Source organism: Solea solea, chromosome 7, assembly GCF_958295425.1.
Source record: "Solea solea chromosome 7, fSolSol10.1, whole genome shotgun sequence".
In the NCBI taxonomy this organism is placed as follows: domain Eukaryota; kingdom Metazoa; phylum Chordata; class Actinopteri; order Pleuronectiformes; family Soleidae; genus Solea; species Solea solea.
This window is the reverse complement of record NC_081140.1, coordinates 24,927,936-24,934,592: the sequence shown is the minus strand read 5'-3', so window position 1 is coordinate 24,934,592 and position 6,657 is coordinate 24,927,936.

Here is a 6,657-nt window from a genome sequence, read left to right as displayed (position 1 = left end):
TATTAACCTAGTGTAACTGTGCATGTTAGTCCTCTGTGTCAACAACTACAGTACAGTCTCTCAGCATGTTCCCCTCTGTTTAATTTAAATAACCTTATGTAAATGTTTAAATCTCTTTGCTAAGAACAAACACACAAAAACTCCAAAAAGGATCAGTGGCAGAAGAAGTCATACAGGGTGGGTAGATGTGCTTCTCTATTTTCCATTTGCTCTGGCACACAAAGGTGGCACACCCACCTTTAACACACTCTGGAAAACCCAAAGTAGAGTAATTATCTCACACAGGACAATAAAAACTAAAGATGTTATTCATTTTCAAAGTGTATAGGTCTTTGTAGATTAAAGTTGCTAAATGCTTAGGTTTTGCCTGTGGAGGTTTCATGTGTTCTATATAGGGATGTAACGATTACCGGTATGACGATAAACCGCGGTAAAATTCCCGACGGTTATCATACCGTTTCAAATTTTAATTATCGTTAAAACCGTGATTGATTACCGCAACTGATTACCGAAAAACTCACAGTGATACTGCTCATTTCCTGGAGAAGCAGCAGCACCTGAACGGCACTCGCTCAAGCGGGCGCGCATGCGCAGTTTGCACTGTCTGTCCAGCGACAACACGGCTGAAGCCACCTGCGCTCCAGAGATTACCCCCCGTAAGATCAGAAATCTGGGCATATTTTGTATTTTTAAAGGATGTTGAGAGTAAAATAATTGAAGACAATCAATCCTTGTGCAGAAAATGCAAAAAAAAAACTCCGCGAACTTCGCGGCGCGAAGCCACTTCCAATATGATGAGCCATCTCCGTGACCACCACACACAACTTTTCAGCGGGTAAGTCAACAAAAACGGGATTTCGGAATAGTGGGAAACGTCATGGTTTGTCTCGCGAAAGCGAGTAGTGTGCAGACGACAGGTACCGTAGCAGACCAAAATGTGTTTGTTTCTGTGTTTTTTTATTTAATTTTTATGCTGTGTACGACCGCTGCTACTTAATTATTATCCGACACAGAGTGAGGACCTGTGTGTGTGTCTGTGTCAGTCAGTCAGATGATAATTATTATTAATAATAATAATAATAATAATAATAATAATAATAATAATGATAATAATAATAATAATAATCATATAATATAAAATATCTTTTTTAAAATAAAACTTGGTTAAAAGATTTCAGTGTGTGTGTGTTCAGTACTTTTGGAACATTTTGAACACATCTAACAATACCGTGATAATATTGATAACCGTGATAATTTTGGTCACGATAACCGTGATATGAAATGTTCATATCGTTACATCTCTAGTTCTATAATGTTGGTACTTCTTCCTCTTTGTTCCTTCGCTTCCTCCTGGAAAATATGGGACTAAAAGATGTTGATGATAAATAATTATAAATCACCACAATCTCCTATTTAAAAAACAACAGTGGAAAATGTCAGCTGACTCGTGTTACCTGGTGAATGGCGTTAAACCCTCTTTCTGGCTGCATTACAGTAAAGCCTGTGTCCATCCTCTCCAATTACAGCACAACAATCATGACTTGTACATTGTGGCAGCATCTGCTGCTGCCCTGATTTTACATCATATTTGACTATGGCTGTGACAGCAGCAGCTGTTTCTCAGTTGCAGTTTTGGTGAAAAGTGGGGAAAAAACCCTTAGTGGTGAGAAACACAGTCAACGGTCAACACTTGCAATAAATTAGACGAAAGCATTATGAGGTGGACATTTCGGTCAGATAAATGTTCAATTACTAGACTTATTTTATCTCGATTGTTGTACAAAACAAATAAATTGTGACATTTGATAATGCTAAGCCTTTTTGACCATTGCATTTCATTTTTATTTGCTTTAGTTTGCATTTGTCCTCAACCTTTCTAACCTCATTGTTTGTCAATGTGTTTGTCATTTGCAAATCCTCTGTATGTCAAATCCCACAAGGAAAAATAAACTGGGTTCTGATTTGATGACAAATTGAGATATAATGAAATACTTTGACTACTTATGTAAAGTATTAACAATGTGTTATTGTTATTTACCTCAAAGCTTTTTAACCATTTACTTTATCCAGGAGCCAGTATAAGTGATTATTAATGATGTTACTCATGTACTCGGAGATGAGTTTCAGCTGGTGCCATCAGCAATGATCTTAAGAAAGCCTGTATGTAAAACAAACAGGAAGAAGTTAGAGTTTCATTCAGGGGTCACTGAACTGGTGAACAGTTACTCTCTCGAGTAAACATTCTCCAATCTTCTAATAATTTCTTTTTTAATTTATTTTTTGGTTCATGTGTGTGCATTTCCTGATTTCTCAGAAATGTTATGTCCATTATTTCTACTATTACTATTACTACTATGCTATTTCTCAGTATGTGGATCAGTTGTCTGTGTACCGTTTGTTGACCTGCTTGATGTAAAAAGGCTGAGTGTGGAAGACTTGAAACTCCTCTATTGTCACTTCTTTCTACGGTGGCCTTTATATAACAGGAAGGATGTCATTCTTCTTCAGTTGTATAGTTAACTTCTGCTTCAAAACATGAAACTCACACTCTGGCTGGTTTGTCGGTTTGTCTGTTCCAGACCCTGAAGAAACATGGTAGCTCATGCTGCGTTCCATTTACATTGGAAGTTGGAACTTAGAGTGACGCCAATCCCAAGTTCACTGCGTTCCACTCAAAGAAATTGTAAAAAAATAAAAAAGCCATGGACGCAAACATGTCTCAGGCTAGCTGTTGTTATCAATACCTTTCAAAACATATGTATTTTGCACACACAAACAGCGTAGCAACATGTCAACGAATCTTTGTAACCGATTTTCAATGTTTCAAACCTAAGAACGCAAAGACTAGATGATCTAGTCAAGACGCAGGACCACACACTTGGCGTTTAATCATACGATTCCAGGGAGGATATTCCGGGGATTTGGGATCTCACAGAACCTCACGTGATTTAACATGACTCCAGAATATAAATAGACATTGAGGCAGACTATCTCGTAGCTGTTGTGTGCGCAATGTGGAAAAACGTGGATGAAGTCAAGGGTGAAAAGACGGAATCAACTTAGCATGTACAAGTTTCTAAAACAAAAGTATGCGACACCCATTTTCCGGTCAACTCGCGACAGCTTGGCACGGTAAAGCTCTTGTTCAAGCTAGCAGTTCGACTGAGAACAGCATCTTTACTTGGTAGGCGGGGTGTGCACTGTGCCCAATGGCCCTGTCTGCGAGACATGAACCGGCGCCGACATCGAACACTCAGCTTGTGGCTGTTAGTCTCAACAAGACGTCAAACTTTGATGTCTGAGAATAGACTGCGGGCATTGAAGAAACACTGGTCACATGGGAGTGATGCTTTCCTCTCATCCAATCAGCTGACTTGTGGTTTCTAGCTCCACCCATTACTCTGGTACCCCAGGGGAAGGGTACCAAAAAACAGAACATTGGGGACGGTTATTTTTGGTACACTTCCTAATGGAAACGCAAAAAAATATGTAGTGAAGCGCTCCACTTGTTGGAAATATGCTATTAACCTCTTGTGGGCAGCGGCTTTTCCCCTTAACAGTCGCTCTCGTATATATGGTCACTCTCGCGAGAGTTGGTTTGACAAATCATGTAGTCTTTGATCTCCAGTCTTTCAGTTGTCATTAAAAAAAAAAAAAGTCGGTTGGTGCATTCTCAGAGTCTTTTCAAAATCGGTAACGACTGTGAAAGTTGTGTATTGTGTCCCTAGCTTTAAGGCAAGCTAGTAAGTGTTTACTCAAGCAGCTACAGGTGTAGGTGTGCGTGTCATGGCTACTGTTGTTCTCCAACTGCAGTGAAATAGCAGTCATGTCAGCTCAGTAATAAACATTTACTGTTATTTCCGGTTCCCTCGGCAGTCACAGTAAATACAAGTAAGTGGTTAGCATTAGCATTAACGTTACTCACTCAGACACAGCAGCAGCAGCAGCAACAGTCCGGACTGTGATGGTTCCTCTGCGGCTTTTACCCCCACAAACGTTTCACGTCAGCGAGCTCCGGTCGACCAGCTTCCGTCTGCAAACCCTGACGCAGAGAACCAGCTTAGCTTAGCTACCTGGATAAACACAGGACACGGCAAAAAAAAGTGACATGCTAGCGCGTTAGTTACCTAATGCTACCCAGCTAACAGTTATTAGCAAGATGAGGATGTGCTTTCCCCGCACTCTGCACGACGATCGCCTCTGTTAACCGCACCTCAGACGAGAAGAAACTGTCTACGCGGCACAGCGACGACGCAAAGCCCGACAGTGCTGCACTGGGTGTCAATATTATCGAGATAACTTTCCATCAAGACCCTGCTCCGCGAATACAAGGCAGGAATTTCGCCATCGCTTACGGGGCTCCGTGCGCATGCGCACGGCAGCAGATCATAAGGACTGAATCCCACATTCCAAGATAGTTTAGTGAGAAACAGTCGTACCTCCTTATTTATCCACTTTTCTCAGACTGACTATAGTGGCAAAAGTACACTTAATTCCAAAGCCACTGAATAGTCGTTAGCTGTAAGCAGGTTTCAATTGGCTTGACTCGTAGGTACTGTTGTCATCAATTACGAAGGCTACACCAAAACTTAGTACAGCTTATCAAACGGACACATCAATCCAACTGCTTGATATTTTTCAGTACATATCTTCCAATTCCTTTATCTATCATAGCCGTCAAAGATATCAAAGTGTCCAGGGTAGCCTTTATCTAAATAACAAAATAACATCAGAAAGGCCACAAAGCCACGTTCCTTTCCTTGAGGAAAGGCCAACAGTTAACTACTTCAACTGGCTCTGGCTCCTACACTGACTCCTTTGTGTTGACTTTAGTTTCATATACAAACAAAAACAACAAAAATAAAGAATATAACCAAACTAGCTCTGAAAATATTGGACCAGAAGTCAATAAAATGGCCTCATTGGTACTGTGAGGAGACACAATCACACTCATCATCACTTGACACAACGTGTGGATTCTATATGTTGATTTTTCATATTCAAACACAAACATTTGTATTGATAAACAACAAATATAACATAGGCACACATAGGTTATAACAATCTTACTTCCACCTCATTTATCCAACTTTCACAGGCTGATTCTTTTCCCCTGGCTCCTCTCATATAAAATACAAACTACATAACAAATATTTTGACAATAATAAAGTTCGAGGAGTGAATTTTAAATTAAAAAAAAAATACATTTTACTATTAATTTACTCAACCACTTACTTAATAGTATAGAAATAATCTTTATGTATAATATGTCAAAATCTTCTGCATTGAAGTAGGATTTTATGTGGTAATCTGATTAAGATTTAAATGAGACCAGTTGAAATTTGAAAATTCATTTTTAATTATTTCCAATGAAGATATACCGTTTTCCTTGTGTGTCATGTTCATATATGAAAATGTCATTTGTCATCACACACTCTCATGGTTTTGAGGAAGAAGGTCAGGTTGACGTGTCTGTGGTCACTTCACCCACAGATATGTGTAGGCTACTCTGTGGTGATGAGGTAAGAGAACAATTTTTTCTATTAACTTAACCACAAACTTTCCGATTAACACTATAAATAGTCCTGAAGGTGGCATGATAATGAAAATTTCCGGTTGAACTGAACTGCATCATTTCATCTTCACTGGGAACTTTTATCTCTTCTTACTACGTTTAATAGATTTACAAAGCAACACAAGCCAATTAATAAACTTAATAATATACATTATCTAGTTAATTATTTTGTATTATTTTACATTGTACCCCAATTGTAAACTTCATTAATTCTTCCCTCTTTTATATTTTTAAGATTAACCAATAATTTTTACTTAAGGTCTGTCTCCCTTTTACTAAATAAATAAATAAATGAATATATATATATATATATATGTGTGGCTTTTATACAAGTTGAGCTTTTATCTATTTTTTTCTTATTGAATTATTCTTATTTTCATGGATCTCATTTTTCCTTCTCTCGTTTTATGTATCACTTGTCTCCATTGCTATGTTTGACTTTATTTGGTGTTTTCACTTGTTTTTAAATGTGCTGTATGAATAAAGTTCACCCTTAAAAACTTGTTATATGTCAGACATGTCAGTATGGATGTTTTTTTTTTCATAGCTCTAATATCGCAGGAATCATTAAAACAAAGTTGATATGTGTTTGTGTATAGTTTACATTATTGTATATTGTTTTATAATAGGACACATATAATGTGCTTTTTCTAACATGCAACTTCTGTATCATTTTTAAGTCACAAACATCCTGGTAATAAGTACAAGTCCATGTGACTCTTCACTGCTCCACCTACTGGACATTATTAAGAAGTGAAAAAGATGCTTCTTTAAAACTGAACACATTTCTAACTAGTGACATGTGACAAGCTCTGCCACCATCTTGTAACTGACACTTAATTTAAATATCAGCTGTTTTCATGCACCTCTGGTAAAAAAAAAAATTCATATGCTACTACATCTTCTAATACTGCCAGTATAATGTGGTGGTTCTCAAGTGGGGGTCCGTGGACCTCTTGGGTTTGTGGCACATCGGCTGCAGGTCCTTAAAACCTTTACAGTGTGTTAAAATTGTAAAAATGTGTTTTTTGTCATTTGAATTTTGTTTTTTACCTTTTAAGCACACAATTGTCAAATTATTC